Source organism: Pongo abelii, chromosome 3 (genome assembly GCF_028885655.2).
Source record: "Pongo abelii isolate AG06213 chromosome 3, NHGRI_mPonAbe1-v2.0_pri, whole genome shotgun sequence".
NCBI lineage: Eukaryota > Metazoa > Chordata > Mammalia > Primates > Hominidae > Pongo > Pongo abelii.
The window spans coordinates 97,012,573-97,036,120 of NC_071988.2; the positions used below are offsets into that span (position 1 = coordinate 97,012,573).

Below are 23,548 nucleotides of genomic sequence, written 5' to 3' on the forward strand. Positions count from 1 at the left end.
AGAGTGGGTTTCACCATGTTGGCCAGGTTGGTCCCGAACTCCTGACCTCAAGTGATCCACCTGCCTCGGCCTCCCCAAGGGCTGGGATTACAGGCATGAGCCACCACGCCCGGCCTTAAACTTTTAATACACACACAAAAGTCTGCTTAGGTTGAGTTATGCTGTAGAAACAAACAAGTCTCAAATTTCAGTGGCTTACCCAAAGGTACTTCTTGTACACATTCATATCTTTGGCATGCCAGCTGTGGCTTTGCTCCAAATCTTCATTTCAAGACCAACACTGAAGAAGCAGCTTCTGCCCGGGTATAGTGCCTCATGCCTGTAATCCCAGCACTTTGGGAAGGTGAGGCAGGTGGATCGCTTGAGCCCAGGAATTGGAGACCAGCCTGGCCAGGAGTGGTGGCACATGCCGATAGTCCCAGCTACTCAGGAGGCTAAGGTGGGAGGATCGCTTGGGACCAGGAGGCAGAGATTGCAGTGAGCAGAGATCGTGCCATTACATTCCAGCCTGGGCAACAAAGTGAAACCCTGTCTCAAAAAAAAAGCAGGAACTTCTTTCTGGGAAAGGCAGGTCTTGTGACAGAGGCAAACGAGAGATGGCAGAATCTCACAGTGGCATTTATAACTTCTGCTTTGAAGTGGCAACATTTCCATTCACATGTCATTGGCCAAAGCAAGTCATGTCCAAACTAATATCACTGCAAAGCATAATCCCATAAGGACACATCTGATACGGAAGGGCAGTGAAAATGTCAACAATAATATAATCTATGAGAGGATACAGAAGCATAACCAGTAAATGTTAGTGTCCTTCCCTTTCCTCTTTTCCCTTACTGGGTCCTCCTGAGAAACACAAGTGTACAGCATGGAGAGACTGTGTGATGTCATAATTAAGAGTGTAGATTCTGAGAACAGACTGCCTGAGTTCAAATCCTAACTCTGCCATTTTCCAGCTGTGTGGCTTTGGGCAAGTTATTTAACCTCTCTATGCCTCAACTTCTTCATGTAAAATGGCAGTAATAATAATACGAATGCCACAGAGCTGTGGATGAAATAAGCCCATGTAAGTAAAGTGCATAGTACATGGTAAGCCCTATATGAAAGTGTTAACTTTGTTATTGCTCTTGTCATTATTGAAGGAAACCTGGTGGGAAGTCAAAAGACCTAATATAAAATCTCAGCATTATAATTCTTTTTTTTTTTTTTTTTTTAAGATGGAGTCTTGCTCTGTCGCTCAGGCTGAAGTGCAATGGCGTGATCTTGGCTCACTGCAACCTCCTGCTGGGTTCAAGCAACTCTCCTGCCTCAGCCTTCAGAGTAGCTGGAATTACAGGTGCGTGCCACCATGCCCAGCTAATTTTTTTTGTATTTTTAGTAGAGATGGGATTTCACCATGTTGGTCAGGCTGGTCTCAAACTCCTGACCTTGTGATCCGCCCACCTTGGCCTCCCAAAGTGCTGGGATTACAGGCGTGAGCCAGTGTGCCTGGCTGCATTATAATTCTAATAGTGTCTTTGAGCAAGTTACATAATTTCTGCAAACCGCTTATTCCTTCATCTGTAAAATTGGAATAACACTCATTTCTGGAGAGGCCACTTAGGACAATGGTTAGTGTGGACTGTGGAGCTGGATTACCTTGGATCAAATTCCAACTCCACCACTTTCAAACTGTGTGACTTTGGGCAAATTACTTCAACTTTATTATCCATAACACAGGGACAATCATCATACCTTACCTTCATAGGAATAGTATGAGAATTAAGTGGATTAACAGTTGACATATAACATTGTTAGAATAGTGCCTGGTGCTTAACAAAGGTTCATTAACCGTTTGGCACATAGAGGAAGCGCTTCATAAGTGTTAACTATTCTCACAGGCTATGAGGGGATTGTCTGTATGAACAGGCATGAAAATGCTTTATGAAAAGCAGTGGTCAAACATGGAGACTCAGGAATCTGCAGTATAGAAGTCTATGGCTATGTCGTTAGGCTTAACCAGACTTAGCATGTCCAGCCAGTGGCAAGCACTTTCTTCTGGAAGCCTGTCCGGTGCAGAGGGACCTCCTTAACTCCTTCCTTTAGTGGAGATGGGCCCTGGCTGCTGTGCTTGTAGCTTATAACTTGTAGAAGCAAAAGCTGATACTTCACCCTGTTTCCAACATGATTGAGCACTTTACAAATCAAATTCAGGACAAAGCTTTGCACCCTGAGATAAACCAAAACCACCCTGACTAATTCCGATCTCCAAAATAAGAAAACCTTGACTTATTTCTTGTAAACCTAAACTCCCTAACCAAAATAATTTTACCCCTGATTTTTGCTAAGGAATGTCTGAAGACACATCATAACCTTTGTGAAAATGCTAATCATGTGGGAATGGTGCTGTTTCCCCACCACAAGCTGGCCAATGTAACTATTATAATCTTGGTAACTTTGAGGGTTTTTTTTCCTTTAAATGTTTGTTTGGGGCCAGTCATGGTGACTCATGCCTGTAATCCCAGCACTTTGGGAGGCCAAGGCAGGCTGATCACTTGAGGTCAGGAGTTCAAGACAAGCCTGGCCAACATGGCAAAACCCTGTCTCTACTAACAGTACAAAAATTAGCCGGGTGTGATGGGGCATGCCTGTAGTCTCAGCTACTTAGGAGGCTGAGGCAAGAGGATTGCTTGAGCCCAGGATTTTGAGGTTACAGTGAGCCATGGTCACGTCACTGCACTCCAGCCTGGAAAACAGTGTGAGACCTTGTCTAAAAATATATATATATAACATATATATAAAACATATATATAACATATATATAACATATATAACATATATATAACATATATAACATATATAACATATATATACACACATATATAATATATACATATATAAGATACGTTTTTGTTTTCTAATTTGAAAAGTCTGTTTTTCCAAAGTCTATCTCCCTCTTTCTTTGTAAGTAAACTGTATCTTTCGTTTTCTAAAATGTTCCTATCTTGGCTATAGTTGACTAGACTAGGGGAATTCATATCTGTATTCTTTTTCAATCCGGTCTGGCTTCTTTAACCAGGAAGATGTGAGCTGAGAGCTGTGGAGTAGATGTCTTCACCAGATGAGTACACAGAGAGGTAGAGAACGTGTATCTGCAGAGTAGGATGAAGCAGAGACAAGGTGGGATGGGAGAGAGACAGGGGCTGCAGGACAACCCTACCATCAATACCCCCAACAGTCACCATCCTATCCCACTTATTTATTCACTTGGTAACACTAATTAATCTCTAAAAATACTTGACTATTTATTTATTTGTGTCTCTACACCCACAGGAATGAATGTAAGTGCTATGAGGGCAGGAAGATTGTCTTTCTTACCACTGAATTCCCAGGACCTCAATCAATGCTTGGTATATTGTGGGCACTCCATAAACATTGGCTGAATAAATGAATTCTATTTACTTGTTCACAATTGTAGGGGAGGAAAAAATTATGTTCCTTCTATCCATCTTAAATTCATTGGCTGAGGCCCCAGTAAATCAGACTGAATAAAGATAGACTAATAAGAGAAAAGTATGCAAATTGATTTAATACAAAATTTACATGTTGTAGGAGCCTTCATAAGGAAATGGAGACCCAAAGAAATGGTGAAATTCGAGCTCGAAGAAGAGTGGAAAATCGTGGGAAAATGTGATAGGACAAAAAGGGGTATGAGCTAAGAGTGATAAACTGGGGCAAGGCACATTTATTCGGGTTCCTCTCAGCAGTCTTCCATCTTTAGAGATAAGGATGCTCCTTTTCTGCAGATATAGGGAGGACACCTCTCACATGAGGGTCTTGTAAGCTGTTTCAAAGGAAGCTCAGAGAGTCCTTACAGCACCTGCCATTTCTCAAATCCCTCAGCTTAAAATATTCAGTATGCCAACGTGCCATATTTTGGCGTAGTATATTCTGAACCCTCCATAATCAAATTAAAATTTTGAGAGCTTCTGTCCTATTGTTTCAAAGATCTTGTTACCTGCTTTGAGTTATTGCGAATTTAACAGAATTAGGGATATGAAGTCTGAGACTTTAAAAATGATGAGACTTTACTACATGGAATGAGTTTTAGTGGAGCATCCCTTCAAGACAGCTAATAATGTGTGAAACCTCACCAACCATCATGCAGAATGATCTAGGATGATTTCTCCCAACCACTCCCATGGATTATAATGAGCTCTCAAAAAAAGGAGAGGGGGCTGTCATGGTTTGTTCCTGTCTTTGTTATGAAATCCAAAGGCACATGATTGCTTGGTTTTATGTGTGACTTTTGTGGAACATTATTTATCCAGAACATTATTTATCCAGTTTGAAGTTTCCTTCAAATTGCCATTACCTTCCAAAATAGTCAAAGGAATGCCCTTTATAAGCAGGCAATTAACATGGGCATTTTGTGCAATTTATAGTAATAGACTAAAATGTTTCTTATATTATCCGCCAAGTTCCTGTTCTTGATAAATCTGTTTTGATCACAATAAATATTTTTTCTTTTCTTTTTTTTTTTTTTTTGTTGTTGTTTTTGAAATGGAGTTTCACTCTTGTTGCCCAGGTTGGAGTGCAATGGCGTGATCTCAGTTCACCGCAACCTCCACCTCCCAGGTTCAAATGATTCTCCTGCCTCAGCCTCCCAAGTAGCTAGGATTACAGGCATGCACCACCACGCCCAGTTAATTTTGTAGAGACGGGGTTTATCCATGTTGGCCAGGCTGGTCTTGAACTCCTGACCTCAGGTGATCCACCCACCTCGGCCTCCCAGAGTGCTGGGATTATAGGTCTGAGCCACCACGCCCAGCCAAATACATTTTTCTAGTTAGGTATTTAATCTTTGTTAATATGGAGATAAGCAATTTCCCATCTTAATTAAGGAGTAATGTGGATCTGTATGGCTCATTTTTGTTTGCTCTCCTCTAAATGGGAAATTTTTCTATGGGCTAAAATACCATTTAGTGAATTTAAGTACTCATCAAAATTTTAAAATAAATGTAATTTATTGTGCCCATTTGTTTCCAGAGTTTCCTTGTTTTTGAGTTCTTTTTTCCCCAGTGTGTGTGCATGTGTGTTAAAGATACAAATAAACCATTTGTGAAGATACCATTGTTTTTAAAGAACTCATTTTCAAATGATGCAGCAGTATCTTCAACAATGTTTTATAAGCCCTTCTGATCTATATTTAGCTTTGTAGAAAATGTGTTCATAATGAGGAAGGCTCAAGGTGCAGAATATGGGGGGGCAGTGGTAGCTGGGTCCTGTCTTCACTACAAAACCAAGGATCCTTGGTTTAAGTGTTCCACTGTGTTTATATTTATTTGGGCAGAGAAATATTTGCCATGGCCAGGCATGGTGGCTCACGCCTGTAATCCAAGCATTCCAGGAGGCCGAAGTGGGAGGATCACTTGAGCCTAGGAGTTTGAGTCCAGCCTGGGTAACATAGTAAGATCCTGTCTCTTACAAAAAAAAAAAAAAAAAAAAATTAGCTAGCTAGGTGTGGTGACTCACCTGTAGTCCTAGCTACTTGGGAGGCTGAGGTAGGAGGATCACTTGAGCTCAAGAGTTTGAGGCTGAAGTGAGCTATGATTGAGCCACTGTGCTCCAGCCTGGACAACACAGACCCAGGCCCTATGTCTTAAAATATAAATATATATATATATATATGTATCTTTTTATTTTAAAAATAGAAACATTTTCCTTAGTTCCTCTTTTATGTAAATTACTTTGAGTTGCGCTCTCCATGCTTTTTCTTTATTCTGTTGGGACTCAGAAAACACTACTCCAAAATGAAGGCCTCAGAAGTAGCTTCAGAAGCAAAAATTTTTATCTGACCTTCTGCCCTCCTGTCTCTCGGTCCCATTATCCCCCAAAGCTAGTGCTAGAAACTAGAATCCCTCTTTCCCAAGGCAAGTCATAGAAACCAGAACACCTTTTCACTCTTAACTTTCCCTTTGCCTGTCTTTGTAAAACCTAGCCGTAAAGAAATTATCTGGCCAGGTGCGGTGGCTAGCGCCTATAATCCCAGCACCTTGGGAGGCTGAGGTGGGCGGATCACCTGAGGTCAGGAGTTCGAGACCAGCCTGGCCAATATGGCAAAACCCCGTCTCTACTAAAAATACAAAACATTAGCCAGGCATGGTGGTGGGTGCCTGTAATCCCAGCTACTCGGGAGGCTGAGGCAAGAGAATCGCTTGAACCGGGGAGGCGGAGGTTGCAGTGAGCCAAGATCGTACCATTGCACTCCAGCCTGGGCAACAAGAATGAAACTCCACCTCAAAAAAAAAAAAAAGGAAATTATCTGACCTACTTCGTTTGACTGTAGGTCACAAGACCGCCATTCCAGAGAGGGTTCTGCCCCATACCCAGAAGGAAGGAATGTAGGAATGCTGCTCAGAGAAGCCAAGAAGAATCTAGACAGACAGCCCTTGCTGAGTTTCCACTCAGTCTAGTAGCATGCTCTTTTGTCCAATCATATTTCTACACGTTGTTCCATACTTTGTTGAATGTAAGCATTAAAATGGACACTGTCCCCTGTATCTTTGGGTCTTTGTTCTGAAGGCTCCTGTGCACATGTTAATTATAAATTTATATGCCTTTTCTCCTATTAATCTGGCTCTTGTCCATGATTTTTTCAGAGAACCTCCAGAGGGTAAAGGGGAAATTTTCCCTCGGCCCTGACAATTCTTCTAACTTTCAGTAGTTTTGTATAATGCCTACACTTCTGTGATAGTTTTGTATTTTTTTTCTTGTTTTGGTTAAGAAAGGCAGTTACTTTTATTCAAATTGATTTGAAAGCATTCTAAGGAGTGATTTGTGGAACCTTGGATGAAAATGGACCCATTGTCAGTGACTGTTTTTGAATGTTTTAGTACAGCCTGTTACGTAATAATTGAGTCATCATTCCACCAATCTGATTCTTTATCATTCTTTGTGTTTTAAAAACGGGGCTTTGGTCTTCATTTTCTATCTTTCCTACTTTATATAATTGAAATTGCTCAGACTGATTAATATTATCAAGTGAGAGAATTTTATGTCTACATGAGTAAAAAGTCTTAGTCGTTGTCAAAAGAATGTTAGAATAGACAATGACCTTGGAAAATTGTTGTATTATAGATATCTGCACATTGAACTCTATTCCTCTTATTAAGGAAGTACAGATGGAGAAGTTTATCTATTCGGTGTTTATTACTGCATTAAAGTCTCACCAAGTACCTATTGACTATGTCTAAATTACAGTAATTTTTTTAAAAGGCATGAAATATAAATGTCTCCACTTGGGCACAAGCACACCCAATTGCCTTTAATGGAGATAAAATAACCATTAGGATCTTTTCCAAGCCCTTGAGTATTAGATGAAAATTTTTATAATTAGAGTGTGCAGCAATGGCTTTTAGTTTTGAAGTCTTTGCAGCCATATATTTGACTTTATTTATTTATTGGTTGTGAGACAAGGTCTCACTCTGATAAGAACAGACACTACACTTGATCTTAGCCAAAAGGCCAAGAAGCGATAGGGTCTCACTCTGTCACTGGGAGTGCAGTGGCACAATCACAGCTCACTGCAGCCTCAACCTCTGGGCTCAGGTGATCCTCCCACCTCAGCCTCCCAAGTAGCTGGGACTACATGCACACCACACCAAGCGCAGTCAATTTTTCTATTTTTTGTAGAAATGGGTTTTTTTCATGTTGCTCAGTCTGGTCTCGAACCCATGAGCTCAAGCAATTCTTCTGCCTTGGCCTCCCAAAGTGCTGGGATTACAAGCATGAGCCACTGCACCAGACATATTTACATTTGTTATATATTAAAAAACTTTTTTTTGTAGAGATGGGAGTCTCACTCACTATGTTGCCCAGGCTGGTCCTGAACTCCTGGGCTCAACAACCCTCCTGCTTCAGCCTCCCAAAGTCATTTGACTTTAAACAGCGAATTACTTTCTTCAGTGGTGTATTAGATCATTTCAGTGTGTTTCTGGTAACACTGTGAAGTTTTTGCTTGGTTTTTAGCAGAATTCATTTATTCTCGGTCTTTTTGATGACTTGCCTTGGCCAGGATTGGCTAGCAGATTTTACCTGTATGACAACTTGGTGTACTGGTGCAATTTGGTTGAGATTATGAGACCACATTTTGCTCAGTGGGGCAAGATGTCCTGCTCCCTTAGCGATGTCCTGCTCCCTTAGCAATGGGAAAGAGAATGGATATTGGTGATGAGTTGTACATCTGCCATCAAGTAAGCACAGTGAAGCCTTTAGGTAACCTTTGAAAACCACTGAGTTACCTTTAATGCTCTGTCATTTCTCAGATGAATTTAAGTGAATAATGATGCCAAAGCATCTCATGGAAAAAAAAAACATGAATAAAAAGCATTGCTCTAAATGTAACATTACCAAAATCAGTGGTTAAAGCAACATATAGCACTCTTGTTTTTGATACCAGTCTTGTGAATAAGGTATTCAGGAAGCACAGCTGTCTTTTGTTCCTGAAGCCATATCAGGATTCAGCAGGAAAGAGCACCAAGATCAATTGGCAATGTTTATCCTGATCAAGCACAGGCACTGATGGCAGGTATGCCACCTATTTTGACATAAATTCTAGATATATGGTAGACCTGTACTATGTTATATCTGTGTCTATGTTTATATCTATATCTATACAATGTCTATAACTATCTATCTGTTTGGAAAGAGCAAGAATTCGTTCTTTTTGGGGTTCTCTCCTATATCCCCATAGAATCAAACAATAAATATGTGTTGAATAAATCACTCGTGCAAATTCTAAAATTCACATATGACCCTGTATTTTATCATGTCTCCCATAGAATAGGTGAGAACCAGAGAAAAATATTGTTGAGCCCAGGAGCCCAAGCTATATGATCAACTGGAAAGACTCAGTAGGTAATTTGTTCCTAGAAAGCAGCCTATGGCAACACATGATTGAAATTTCCACCTTGATAAAATGACAAATTACTACATGTCAGAGACTTCTAGTTTGCTTGTAAATAATGAGAGCTGTGATGATAAATCCCAGATTTTCACCCTGAGGTACCCTATCAGCAAAAGAGTAAATGCCATTCATTCTTCTGGAGGCCTTGCCAAAAAAAGTCATTGCCTAACTAAAAAATATGCTGGAGTCTCACATTTCATCTTAAAATTTCATGTGAATTTTGGATTTTATGCCACAATACATATTTATTATAATATTAACATTAAATTACCAGTTAAATTTCTTAAATTTTTCTAAAATATTTTGAAAAAGCTGATAGTCTCAGATGTATCGTGTTTAGCTTGTGGCTTGGCATATCATCAAGTCCAAGGAGCTCGTGACAGATGAGAAAGGTGAGTGTAATCCATGGAACGCGGTCAATGCAGTAGGTTGAATTGTGTTCCCCCAAAAGATATGCACAAGCTCGGCTGGGCGTGGTGGCTCACACCTGTAATCCCAGCACTGTGGGAGGCCAAGGCAGGCGGATCACCTGAGGTCAGGAGTTTGAGACTAGGCTGGCCAACATGGTGAAATCCCATCTCTACTAAAAGTACAAAAATTAGCCAGGCGTGATGGCAGGTGCCCGTAATCCCAGCTACTCGGGAGGCTGAGGCAGGAGAATCGCTTGAACCTGGGAGGCAGAGGTTGCAGTGAGACGAGATTGCACCACTGCACTACAGCCTGGGTGACAGAGCAAGACTCTGTCTCAAAAAAAAAAAAAGATATGCATAAGCTCTAGCTACCCCACTCCCCTTTCTGTGAATGTGACCTTATTTGGATATAGGGGTCTTTGCAGATATAATTAAGTAGAGGATCTCAAAATGAGATAATGCTGGATTTAATCCAATGAGAGAGATATGAGACCCAAAGAAACAGGGGAGACAGTCATATGAAGAAGGAGGCTGCTATGGTTTGGATGCGGTTTGTCCCCGCTAAAACTCCTGTTGCAATTTGATCCCCAGTGTGGCAGTATTGGGAGACAGGAAGTGTTTGGGTCATGAGAGCAGATCTCTCATGAATAGGTTAATGCCCTCCCAGTGGAGAGAGTTCTCATTCTTGGGGGACTGGATTAATTACTGAAGAGCAGGTTGTTATAGAAGTGAGTTCAGCCTCCTAGACTCTCTCTTGCTTCCTCTCTCACCATGTGATCTTTTGGCACACACCCGCTTCCCCTTCCTCTTTCTTCCACAAGTTGAAGTGGTGTGGGACCCTGACCAGTTGCAGCTACCCAATCTTGAACTTCCCAGCCTACGGAACTGTGAGCTAAATAAGCCTCTTTTCTTTATAAATTACCCAGTCTAAAGTGTTCTGTTATAGCAACAAAAATAACGGACTAAGAAAATGGTAGGGGACACCCTGGCTTGGTAGCTCACGCCTGTAATCCCAGCACTTTTGGAGGCCAAGGCAGGCGGATCACCTGAGGTCAGGAGTTCGAGACCAGCCTGACCAGCATGGTGAAGCCCCATCTCTACTAAAAATACAAAAATTAGCCTGGCTTGGTGGCGCGCACCTATAATCCCAGCTCCTTGGGAGGCTGAGGCAGGAAAATTTCTTGAACCCAGGAGGCAGAGGTTGCAATGAGCTGAGATCGTGCCACTGCACTCCAGCCTGGGTGACAGAGCAAGACTCTGTCTGGAAAAAAAAAAAAAGTGAAAATGGCAGGGGTTGAAGTTATGATCCCACAAGCCAAGGAGCTTCAAGAGCCACCAGAAGCAGAAAGGATTCTCCTTGTAGCTTCTGGTGGCTGGAAGGATCCCCCCCTAGAGCCTTCGGAGGGAGCATGGCCCTGCTGACACCTTGATTTCTGAATTGTGGCCTCTGAAGGTACAAAACAATCATCTTTTGTTTTAAGCCACCAAGTTTGCGGTTACTTCAGCCCTGGAAAATCAACATACTTAGGAATTACAAAAACTACAATTCCAAAGGTAATACTTCCAATACTTGAATCCTGCTCTGGCCATATAGTTCAAAGTCATTTTTAACCATTGCTCTCAGACAAAGTGGCAAAGCTACAACTAATCTTAAATCCAATGTCTGATCAGCTTTGCTAACTACCCTCACAGTAGCTTGGCAAAGTAAACCTTTATTTTGAGACCATTAGCATTTTTACCAGATTCAAGTGACATAAAAACGTACAAATTTGGATAAATACCAAGGAAAATATCTTTGTCTATAAAAATTCAATTATTTGTGCCTCAAAGTATTAATACTTTGGTCTGAACTTCAGTTCTCTAACTGGCCTCACTGAACATTGGTCTGTAATGTTCACCTCTTGTCTATTGCCATTTTGTAAAAATATCTAGAGGGTTTTTTAAAAAAAATAGTTGTGAAGAAAGATTGCCAGAAGATATATTTTAATATTTTGTAAAGTATTTTTAAATAACTTAAAGGCACAAACTCATCTGGTATTGGCAACTGTGACTTGGAAAATAAATTCAGCATATTTTTAGACCATACTACCAGACAATTTAGTCACATCCATCTATATAATTAGAAGAGCAGGAAAATGGGGCACTCTCAGAGTATATACTAAAAATTGTGAAAAATGTTTCACAAAATGCTAGGAAATTAAAAGTCATTTTATACATGACTGACAAGAGAAAATTGATTAGAAAACAAAACCAAAATAAACAATGTTTCTTTTTTTTCTTTTATTTTGAGAGGATCTCACTATGTTGCACAGACTGGAGTACGGTGGCATGATCTTGGCTCACTGCAACCTCCACCTCCCAGCCTCAAGCCATCATCCTCCCACCTCACCCTCTCAAGTAGCTGGAACTAGAGGCACCTGCCACATGCCCAGCTAATTTTTGTATTTTTTGTAGAGACAAGATTTTGCTATATTGCCTAGGCTATTCTTGAACTCCAAGCTCAAGCGATCCGCCCTCCTTGGCTTCCCGAAGTGCTGGGATTACAGGCATGAGCCACCACACCCAGCCACCAGCAGTGTTTACGATGCCAAAAGTGACATTAATTTCTGGCCGTATAAATATTAAAAACATTATTATGTCATTTAGTAGATTCAGAGCTTGGTTTCCCATGACTTTCAGTTAGGTAATCTTTTAAATTTGGTCCATCATTGTTTGAGAGAATAGATCAAGCTTTCTCTGAATGTGAGAATATCTTTGCCTAAAACTACTCCCACTTCTGAATCTCACAATACATTAAAAAACAAAATATCAGTGAATTTAATTTAAGGAGCTAACTGACATGTATTAGCAATTCATGAATCAGGCAGCATCCTGTTTATAAACTAGAGGGAGCTCCCTTGGGCATGGCAGAACAGTTGGTTTTTATAAGATAGCTTGAGCAAGAACAAGGAAACAGCATAGGGCAAAAAGTGACATTAGGTTCTTACTTCAGGTTACTTTCCTTGATGGGTTAAAGTAGAGGGGGCTTCCTTATCATGTCTGCTCACGTTAACTGGGTCCTTTACAAGTGGTTGCTGTGAATCTCTTTGGTTTTGGGGAAAACTACCTATTTGGAAATTGTTCTGTTTTTTAAAGTTTCAATTTGATTGTGTGGTGCTTGACGTGAGTGACTCCATTTTGGTTTGGTCTGTTGGGGCCAAGTGCAGGAGCTCAGTCAAAAACAGGGGTGACAACATTTCGGTTTGGTTGTTGGGGCTGAGTGCAGGAGCTCAGTCAAAAACAGTGGGCTCCCTTAAATTTTATTTACCACTGAATTCAATCCTTTCTATTTTACTCTCTTTCAAGTATCTTCTTCTAAATTTCCTAAAAGGGTGGAGGAGTTTATAAAGTTGCTATCCCCTAAGTACAGAGAAGGAAACTGTATTAAAAATGGCTCCAACAATGGGGCACTTCTCAAATCACAAGGCATCTCCTACTTCAGAATTTTTGTTTCACAACTAAAAGGAATTGTTTTACCCTGGTTACTCATGTACTCTTGCTACCTTGTTCTTCAAGCAAAAGCTCTGAATTAGAGGTTGCTGCCCTTGAGTGGCTTCTTTAGCCCAATGACATAAATCTACTGGGTAAATAAAATAGAGTTTTAGGAATCTGTTCTTATGATATACCAAACAAATTCTAAAGTGCTACTTTTCCTAATAGCAAACAGCAGCTACAGTTTCAGGTTAAAACTGCATTGTTTAAGCCAAGCACCATTACAAGGTTTGTGGAGCAAGGAACAGATTCAATTTATTATTTAAATTATAAAGATAGAAGCAAATAGAAGTGTGTTTCTGATTGTAGGAAAAGACATTCTATTAGAATTTCATAAAGGAAGTTGACACCATTAACCCATTTGTTTTTACCAGGATGTCAATGTTGAAAAGCAGGTTATTTAATTCTGCTATTTAAAAGTGGCTACGGACCAGGCGCGGTGGCTCACGCCTGTAATCCCAGCACTTTGGGAGGCTGAGGCAGGCGGATCACCTGAGGTCGGGAGTTCAAGACCAGCCTGACCAACATGGAGAAACCCCGTCTCTCTACTAAAAATACAGAATTAGCTGGGCATGGTGGCGCATGCCTGTAATCCCAGCTACTTGGGAAGCTGAGGCAGGAGAATCGCTTGAGCCCAGGAGGCGGAGGTTGCCGTGTGCCGAGATCGCGCCACTGCACTCCAGCCTGGGCAACAAGAGCAAAACTCCATCTCGAAAAAGAATTAATTAAAATAATGATAGGCTGTGGAAAAGGAAGGATTTACAAGAACTGTAAGTCTCTTTTCACCTCTATTCCCTAGGACTCTAGTTTTCCTGTGAATTCATTTTTGTTTCTCCTTTACAAAACTATAGATACGCAGAGGCCAAGGGAAAACTTCCCCTTTACCCTCTGAAGGTTCACTGAAAATCACTGATGAGAGGCAGATTAATAGGAGAAAAGGCATACAAATTTACACAGAAGCCTTCAGAGTGAAGACCCAAAGATAAAGAGGACATCGTCCATTTTTATGCTTAGGTCCAACAAAGTATGGACAGCTGTGTAGAAATCTGATTGAACAAAAAGTGTAGATCCAATGCCAATAGACTGAGTGGGGAAATGTAGTAAGGCCTGTCTGTTCAGATTCTTCTTGGCCTCTGTGTGCATACATTCCTTCCTGCTGGGGATGGGGCAGAACCCTCTCTGGAATGGGGGTCTTATGACCTACAGTCAAACAAGGTAGGTCAGATCATTTCTTTATGGTCAGATTTCACACAGAAAGATGGAGGCGCCAGGCTGCGGTGGCCCACGCCTGTAATCCCAGCACTTTGGGAGGCTGAGGCGGGTGGATCACAAGGTCAGGACTTTGAGACCAGCCTGGCCAATATGGTGAAACCTCGTTTCTACTAAAAATACAAAAATTAGCTGGGCGTGGTGGCATACGCCTATAGTCCCAGCTACTCGGGAGGCTGAGGCAGGAGAATCACTTGAACCCACGAGGTGGAGGTTGCACTGCACTGAGCTGAGATCACACCACTGCACTCCAGCCTGGTGACAGGGCAAGACTCCTTCTCAAAAAAAAAAAAAAAAAAAGATGGAGGGAAAGTTGTTAGATGATATTTTAAGTTTTATGAATGGCTTTCGGGAAATAGGGTTCTGGTTTCTATGACCTGCCTTGGGAACAATGGGACTGAGAGACAAGAGGACAGGAGAAGGTCAGAGGAAAACTTGCTTCTGAGGCCTTCGTTTGGGGATATTGTCTTCTGAGTCCCAACAGATAGTTCTACAAATTTCAGACTACTCAGAGCATCTCATCCTTATGTGAAAGAAAAATAATTTTTTTTTTTTTTTTTTTTTTTTTGAGATGGAGACTTGCTCTGTCGCCCAGGCTGGAGTGCAGTGGCGCTATCTCGGCTCACTGCAAGCTCCGCCTCCTGGGTTCACGCCATTCTCCTGCCTCAGCCTCACGAGTAGCTGGGACTACAGGCATCCGCCACCACGCCCGGCTAATTTTCTGTACTTTTAGTAGAGACGGGGTTTCACTGTGTTAGCCAGGATGGTCTCGATTCCTGACTTCGTGATCCGCCCGCCTCAGCCTCCCGAAGTGCTGGGATTACAGGCGTGAGCCACCTCGACCGGCCCTGAAAAATAAATCTTAAGACCACAAAATCACTAAGCCAAAGGGAAGAGTCAAGCTGGGAACTGCTTCAGGCAAACCTGCCTTTTATTTTATTCCTAAATAAGATAGCTACAAAGAATTTAAAAAGCTACATACCTTCTTCACAATTTGCCCGTTAGGAAATTTCTTGTGGGCCCCAAGATCTTTACCCTAAAATTGTTCTGTTGAATTTTACCCTGGCAAGGTAAATTGACAGCCTATCTTCACAGATGCAGGACAAAGGACAGAACTCTAAGTCATCCCTGTGCTCACCATGTCTGATTGCTTCCACTGATGTAAAAATGCAGATTTGCTGAGTTAGACGAAGATGTAAGTAACTTTCCTCTATGGCCCTCTCACGTGTAAATTATGTATTCGGTGATGGCCAAAGGCTCAAAAGAATGCAAATGTTTGTCTCTTATCTACCCACACCTTTTAAAATTTCTTTCTCTTTCCCCAATATCTGTCGTTTCCCCTTTAAATATTGAAGTCCTTAAAATCATCTTTGGAGAAGGCACAGACCTGGCCCCTGGGCATGCATTCTTAATCTTGGCAAAATAAATTTTCTAAAATTCCTTTTTTTTTTTCCCCCGAGGTGGGGTCTTACTGTGTCACCCAGGCTGGAGTGCAGTGGTGCAATCTCAGCTTACTACACCCTCCACCTCCTGGGTTCAAGTGATTCTCCTGCCTCAGCCTCCTGAGTAGCTGGGATTGCAGGCACCCGCCACTACACCTGGATAATTTTTGTATTTTTAGTAGAGACGGGGTTTCACCATGTTGGCTGGGCTGGTCTTGAACTCCTGACCTCAAATGATCTGCCTGCCTTGGCCTTCCAAAGTGCTGAGATTACAGGCATGGGCCACAGTGTCCAGCCAAATTTTCTAAGTTGATTGAGGCCTATCTCAGATACTTTTTGGTTCACAGATTGGCAACCATGAAGGAAGTCAGGTGGAGATGCCCTTGACCTTTGGCAAATCTCCTATCTGGCCAGAGCTATCTTTATTGCTCAAACTAATAGGTCAATTTGCTAAGGCCTGAGAGCTGCCCCCTCCAGAGAATCCCTGATCTCCCAAAATTTGGTTGAAATCTAAGGTTTATTTTGCTGTACAACTCCTTTTCTGGAGTTTCACTCACTTTCAGCAAGGAAAGTGAGCTTTTCCTGCTTCCATAATGATGGAGAGCAGGCAACTCCTTTCTGGAGTTTCAACTTGCTTTGAACAGGTAAGGCAAGTTTGAGTTTTTTTTTCTGCTTCTAGGATAGCAGAGAGCAGTCTTCAGCCTGAGCCCCATTCCTAGGTAAGTAGCTGAATTGGGGTTTTGTTTTGGAAATTCTCCTTAATGGCTAAAGTTAAGATTAACAACCAGCTGGTCTTAATTTCTTCTTACCATTAGAGCACTCAGTAATCTAATCTAATATAAATTATAAATCTAATATATTAGATTTATTTTGGGTTTGACCAACTGTATCTGACTTGATCAAATCCAAAGGAAAGTTCCAAATTATGGGGAATAAGGCCTCTGAATTGGCTACATTCCTGCAGCTGAAAATAAAGAAAGAAAAAAGGGAAAAAGTAAAAGCAGCCAGGCCGGGCATGGTGGCTCAAACCTGTAATCCCAGCACTTTGGGAGGCCAAGGCAGGCAGTCTAAGAGTTTGAGACCAGCCTGGGCAACATAGTGAGACCCCATCTCTATAAAAAATACAAAAATTAGTTGGGCATGGTGGCATGCGCCTATAATCCCAGCTACTCAGGAGGCTGAGGTGCGAGGATTGCTTGAGCAGGAGGAAGGGGTGGGGGAGGGTGGGGAGGCGAAGGCTGCAGTGAGCCAAGATGGAACCACTGCATTCCTGCCTGTCAACAAAACAGTAACAACAACAACAACAAGAAAATAACAAGAAAAATAAATAAAGCATGTCAAACAAATATGTCCCTTATTGGGGCGGGGGGAAGGAGAAGTATAAATGTGACAAAGTGGCCAGGAATTCCCAAAGTCAAGTGTTAATCCATAATCATTTTAAGCGATTTTGATAAAAGCATTAACATTTTGCCAAGTTCTGTTTTCTCTCTACTTCATGGAAGAGCTAATTCTAAATTTATCTCCCAGGTAAAGATTAGTTTAGGAAATTTCCTTGTATAGTTGAAATTGTTTTTATTTCAAAATTCAAAGCACCCAGCTGGTATTTGGTGAGCATTTCCTGCGTGAGGCACACCAAACCCCTTTGCCCTCCAGGTCCTTCCCAGGACAAGTCAGCAGTGCACAGGTTCCTAAGGTGGCCCTTGGCCCCGAAACCAAGGGGTAAATTTGATCGGGTCTGCCTGCCTTTCTTGCTTTTGGTCACTTGCTTTTTGTTATCTGTATTCCTTTTTCCATGAAGCCGAAGGCCAAGGTAGCTGAAGGCCTTGCCACTGAACGCTGAAACTGAACCTTCACTACTTTGTAGACGGTGTTCATAGGTCACCACGGTCATGGGAGCAAAAAGACGGTTGTTTCTCAGGAATTTGGGCCAGCTCCTGTCCAGTTCAAACTGGTGGAAACCACCAATGCTTCAACTGGGCCTGCACTAGTGCTCAAGAGGTGGCCTTTTCATGTGAGAGGGCCAAAAACTCCACCCTCAGATCATGCTAACACCACCATTTTCTGTACATATGTCCTGTGGAATGCCATGAGCCCTGACTATACTTGTGCAGAACAAACCTGTTAACGTCTTTTTTTCCCCCAGTGCCAATCACCTTTCCCCATGCCTTAGACCATCCCACTTCCCTAACGCATAAATATCCCTAAGCTTTATCTTCAGTCAGGTGGATTTGAGAGCTGTTCTCCTGTCTTAGTGCTCGGGCTTTGTGAATAAATCTTCCCTCTTTTGCAAAACCCGTGTTACAGTGATTCATTTACTGCACGTGGGCAGAATGGACCTGGACCTGGCCAATACTAGCCCTTGGTTCTGTGCTCTTACGTAAGGGCAAATTCTCATTCTCAGGGTGACCCTAATTCCAGTAGTTAAAACTGCTGCTTAGCTTTGACACAAGAGTTTTCATTTTGCTGGGCCGGGAGCGGTGGCTCATGCCTGTAATCCCAGCACTTTGGGAGGCCGAGGCGGGCAGATCACCTGAGGTCAGGAGTCTGAGATCAGTCTGGCCAACGTGGTGAAACCCCGTTCCTACTAAAAATACAAAAATTAGCTGGGCGTGGTGGTAGGCACCTGTAATCCCAGCTACTCGGGAGGCTGATACAGGAGAATTGCTTGAATCCAGGAGGCAGAGGTTGCAAGTGAGCTGAGATTGCGTCACCGCACTCCAGCCTGGAGGACAAGAGCGAGACGTCGTCTCAAAAAAAAAAGAGTTTTCATTTTGTAATAAAAACCATGGCGTCTGGTGGCTGGGCGCGGTGGTTCATGCCTGTAATCCCAGCACTTTGAGAGGCCAAGGCGGGTGGATCACCTGAAGTCAGGACTTCAAGACAAGCCTGGCCAAGATGGTGAAACCCCATCTCTACTAAAAACACAAAACTTAGCCAGGCGTGCTGGCGTGCACCTGCAGTCCCAGCTACTCAGGAGGCTGAGGCAGAGAATTGCTTGAACCCAGGAGGTGGAGGTTGCTGTGAGCCAAGATCTCGCCACTGCGCTCCAGCCTAGGCAACAGAGTGAGACTCCGTCTCAAAACAAACAAAAAAAACCATGGCATCTTATGACGTTTTGTGATGATTATAGCTGTGGCCTCTTTGTCTCCAACTATAATTTTTGCCCTAATTAAGTGGGGGGAAAATTTTCTAAGTCAGAGATTTACAATGTGACTGTATATTAGATTTACTTTTTTTTTTTTTTTTTGGTTATTTTGTTTGTTTGTTTGTTTGTTTTTGAGATAGAGTCTTGCTCTGTTGCCCAGGCTAGAAAATGGTGTGACCTCAGCTCACTGCAACCTCTGCCTCCCGGTTTCAAGCAATTCTGCTGCCTCAGCCTCTCAAGTGGCTGGGATTACAGGCACCCGCCACTATGCCTGGCTAATTTTTGTATTTTTAGTAGAGATGGGGTTTCACCATATTTGCCAGGCTGGTCTCAAACTCTTGACCTCAAGTGATCTGCCCATCTCGGCCTCCCAAAGTGCTAGGATAATAGGCTTGAGCCACCATGCCTGGCCTTGTTAGACTTACTTTTAAAAATAATTGTTGATGCCTGGGTGCCACCCTCGGACATTTTGATTCACTTGATCTGGGATGGGACCAAGGCATCAATATTTTTTTTAAAAAACACTCACCTCCCTAGACCATTCTAGTGTGGAGAAATACTGTTCTAAGGGACTTGAACCCTGGAGTCCATATCCTTTCATCTTTGAGTTTTAAGACCCCTGAGAGTTTCTGCTACTGGTTTCTAGGGTACCTTACTATTTGCAGGGCCAGCAGCAGGCACTTTGGTCTCTGCAATATGGTTCCTTGTAAGAATGGGAAAGTTGACAGGACATCTTGCTCTTTTGAGTGCAGTTAAGGATGGTCCAGTGATCTTATACTTACTCCTAAAAGCTCAGGAAACAAACACATTACTGCAGAGCTACTGCAGACTCCTCTGAGGAAAGATGAAGAATAATGACAGCCCAAAGTCTAAACTTGCATCAACATCCGGTACAGAAAACAGCTGTTAGCAAATAAACTCATTAGCGTCCTATTTGAGCTCTCTTGGGGGGAATAATCTCTCACTAGCCTGAGAAACACTTTGAGAACTGTTGTTTTACATGTGATGTTGGCTGTGCAGCTCACACAGCATGGTTGAGAGCTCTCAGCTCTATTTTCAGCGGCTGTTGGTAGTAGTGACAACTAAACAAAGAAGACTAGAATTTCAGCAATGCTGTCTGTCCCAACTCAACAGGCATGACAAAGCAGTTTTCAATATACTCTATCAGTAAAGATGGTAAATACACAGGGAAATGTTTGAAATAGGAATACCCTACCCACTCCCAGGGTGTAAGGAAGACAGGCATCCAGTGGGCAAAGCAAATGCTCCCTATTTAGGCTGGAGGGCCTGTCTTTAGCCAGAACACGAAACATAAATGGGGAAGGCAAGGACTACATTGATGTAGTAAGCATTTACTTGGGAGACATGGCCTGAAAAAAGGAGCAGCCGAAACAGGAAAAAGTCAAGGACCTCTCAAATAACATGCTATTTGCCTATAGAGAGAGACAGCCCTAATTTGATAGAAAGGACTGCTACCCAAGGTCAAAGTATTGTCTGCAGGTGACTAAGATTTGCATTTGGTCTGGACACAGTACCATGTACTGTTACCATGGGGATCGCAGAGACAAGGAATATAGAATGCCTATGTAAACTGTAAAGTGTAATACCAATTTGATGGTCGTGGTTCATTACCTACAGGACCTTGCTACTCAGTGTGGTCTTTAACCAGCATCATCAGCCTCACCTAGGAAGTTGCTAGAAATGCTGTTGAATGTGCTTTTAATTTTTTTAATTGTAGGAAAATGTACATAATAAAATTTACTGTTTTAACCATTTTTAAGTACAGTTCTGTGACATTAGGTACATTCACATTATCGTACAACCTCATTACTCCATCTCCAGAACTTTTTTATCATCTGAAACTGAAACTCTGAAACTCTGTACCTTGAATGTGTGGGGTTTTTTTTTCTTTTTTTTTTTTTGAAATGGAGTCTCGCTCTGTCTCCCAGGCTGGAGTGGAGTGGTGTAATCTCGGCTCACTGCAACCTCCACCTCCCAGGTTCAAGTGATTCTCCTGCCTCAGCCTCCCAAGTAGCTGGGATTACAGGCATACGCCACAACACCCAGATAAATTTTGGATTTTCAGTAGAGACGGGGTTTTTCCATGTTGGCCAGGCTGGTCTCGAACTCTTGATCTCAAGTGATCCGCCTGCCTCAGCCTCCCAAAGTGTTGGGATTACAGGCATGAACCACCATGCCCGGCCCCACATGTACTTTTAAACAGGATCTCCAGGTGGTTCATATGCACAGTAAAGCTGGGAAGCACTGTTCTAGGAGACTTCTCACCATGGTAAACCTAATAGCATACTGTGTGGTAGACACTGTACTAAGTATTCTGCATGTCTTATCTCATCTAATCCTCCCAGCAACCTGATGAAGTAGATACTATCATGAACTCACTGTACAGACAGGGAAACATGCAAGCATTGTACTCGAAGTTGTACAGCTTGAAGGGATGGAGCTGGGTCTGTGATTCCAGAGTATGTGCTTTACTCCCTCTGAAATTTTTCTTTTTTCTTTTCTTTTTTTTTTTTTTTGAGACGGAGTCTTGCTCTATTGCCGAGGTTGAAGTGCAGTGGCGCGATCTTGGCTCACCACAACCTCCGCCTCCCGGATTCAAGCAATTCTCCTGCCTCAGCTTCCTAAGTAGCTGGGATTACAGGTGTGCGCCACCACACCTGGCTAATTTTTTTTTGTATTTTTAGTAGAGACGGGGTTTCACCATATTGGCCAGGCTGGTCTCAAACTCCTGACCTTGTGATCTGCCTGCCTTGGCCTCCCAAAGTGCTGGGCTTAGAGGCATAAACCACTGCACCCGGCCCTTTTTCTTCTTTTTGAGACAGGGTCTCACTCTGTCACCCAAGCCAGAGTGCAGTGATGCAAACCCGGCTCACTGAAGCCTGAGCTTCTTGGGCTCAAGTGATCTTCCTGCCTCAGACTCCCATGTAGCTGGGACCATAGGTGTGTGCCACCATGTCTGGCTAATTTTTGTATTTTTTGTAGAGCGGGAGTCTCACCATCTTGCCCAGGCTCCCTCCAGACCTTTTCTGTGCCCAGAAATATCCCAGCAGGTGTCTTGCATTTGGGAACGTGCATTGAGGAAGAAAGATGCCTGAATATGGAGAGAGAAGAAGTAAAATAAGATCCCCACTGCAAATAAATCTTTTTTCTGTAGTTTTATACAACTCTGGCATCCAGTAAAGAGATCTGGAGAATCTGGGACTGTGCTTTCACAGCATTATTTCATTTTGTTTCCCCAGAAACTTGAGTCTCCTAATCAAGATTTTCTTTCCTTTCTTAGGCATTTCAGCTTCTCCTATTTCTTTCTTTTTGGACTCTTTTGGAAAAACAGAGAAATCAAACAGGAAGCTGCTGCTGGGGACTTCTGTGTTGGATGGGATAGTGTGGCCAGGCTCACTGTTCTACTACCTCAAACCCCAAGGTTTCAGCATGACTCGGGGTGCAGACTCCAAAAGGTCTGACTTGGAATGTGACTTAGGAACTCTGGCCAGTCTCCCTTGCTCAGATCTGAAACTGGGAAGTTTACAAAACCCAAAACCTTGCATAATTAGAAAGAATAAATCCCTATAAGGAAGAGAAACACAATGGAAAATTCCACTGGAGATATCTGAAATTGCCTGACTCTTGTGTCAGCAACTGGGAGGTCGTATGGGGTCAGATGGCCACAAGGAGTACACAGCTGGACAAGATCTATCCTTCCAGGAAGTGAATTCCTGGAGGGTACTTCTGGTCATCAAAAGTTGCTTGAAAACTGTAGAAACTAAGACCCAGTTTTGTGTTTGTGTGTGTATGTGCAGTGGCGCAATCATAGCTCACTGTCACCTATTATTCCTGGGCTCAAGCTATCCTTTTGCCTCAGCCTCCAGAATAGTTAGGACTGTAGGTGCACTGCCACCACCACACTCCTCAGTTAATTTTTAAAATTTCCTTGTAGAAACAGAGTCTCTGTGTTGCCCAGATTGGTGTTGAACTCCTGGCCTCGGCCTCCTGAAGTGCTGGGATTACCAGCATGAGCCACTGTTCCCAGTCCTGGTCTTCTTAATGATTGTTTCAGAACTACTCATGATCAAAGATCAGTTAGACAAATGGTTCTCAATCCTGGCTAAGGCTAGAATCAATTGCCTGTAAAATTTATTTAAGAATCCGCATGCCCAGGACCCATTCCCAGAGATTTGGATTTAATTGGTCTGGAGTGACACCCAGGCCCAGGTATTTTCCAATGTGTGTCCAATGTTGAGAAACACTGAATTAGACAAAGTAGGGCAAAAGTGTCATTTATTTTTGTATTTGCTATGCCTAACACAGTATCTGTCCCTTAGTTAGGTATTCCATAAGAGTTCATGGAATATGTATGTGAATAAATGAACTAGTGTCATCACATAAACAACTATTAGCACTTAGGTTGCACTTTATGGGTTTCAAAATACTTTTGTATGTGCTGCTCTCATTTTAGTCTGTTAAAAAGGTAAACTGAGGCACAATAAAAAATTATTTTTAAAGTTTATTTGAGCAAACAATGAATCACGAATCACACAGCTCCCAACCAGAAGCAGTTTAGGGGCTCCATTAAGGAAGTATGAAAGAGGGACAGGCTCTTTTATTTTATTTATTTATTTATTTTTTTGAGATGGAGTTTCACTCTTTGCCCAGGCTGGAGTACAGTGGCACGATCTCAGTTCACTGCAACCTCTGCCTCCTGGGTTCAAGTGATTCTCCTGCCTCAGCCTCCTGAGTAGCTGGGATTACAGGCAACCACCACCATGCCTGGCCAATTTTTGTATTTTTA

At 42.4% G+C, this 23,548-nt stretch overlaps 2 long non-coding RNA genes and 1 pseudogene across 6 annotated transcripts in view; 1 reads left to right on the forward strand and 2 right to left on the reverse strand.

The window, feature by feature from the left end:
• The window catches only part of LOC129059007 (uncharacterized), a 35,446-nt gene extending 34,592 nt beyond the window's left edge, over positions 1–854 (reverse strand). For both annotated transcript variants that reach the window (XR_008524564.1, XR_010139727.1), the window contains exon 1: positions 200–854. This is a non-coding gene — a long non-coding RNA (uncharacterized LOC129059007). The remainder of the gene's footprint in view (positions 1–199) is intronic.
• LOC129059006 (uncharacterized) lies at positions 829–23,524 on the forward strand. Of its 4 annotated transcripts, XR_008524558.2 has the most exons (7): positions 829–1,063; positions 8,438–8,566; positions 8,820–8,891; positions 13,260–13,655; positions 15,250–15,349; positions 16,276–16,315; positions 22,043–23,524. It is a non-coding gene; the product is annotated as an uncharacterized LOC129059006 (long non-coding RNA). The 4 variants fall into 4 exon arrangements; XR_008524560.2 differs by lacking the exon at positions 8,820–8,891; XR_008524559.2 differs by lacking the exon at positions 13,260–13,655 and having other exon boundaries at positions 8,820–8,895; positions 22,043–23,523.
• Positions 7,400–7,515, reverse strand: LOC112133325 (U2 spliceosomal RNA; annotated as a pseudogene).
• Positions 23,525–23,548: the final 24 nt, after the last annotated feature.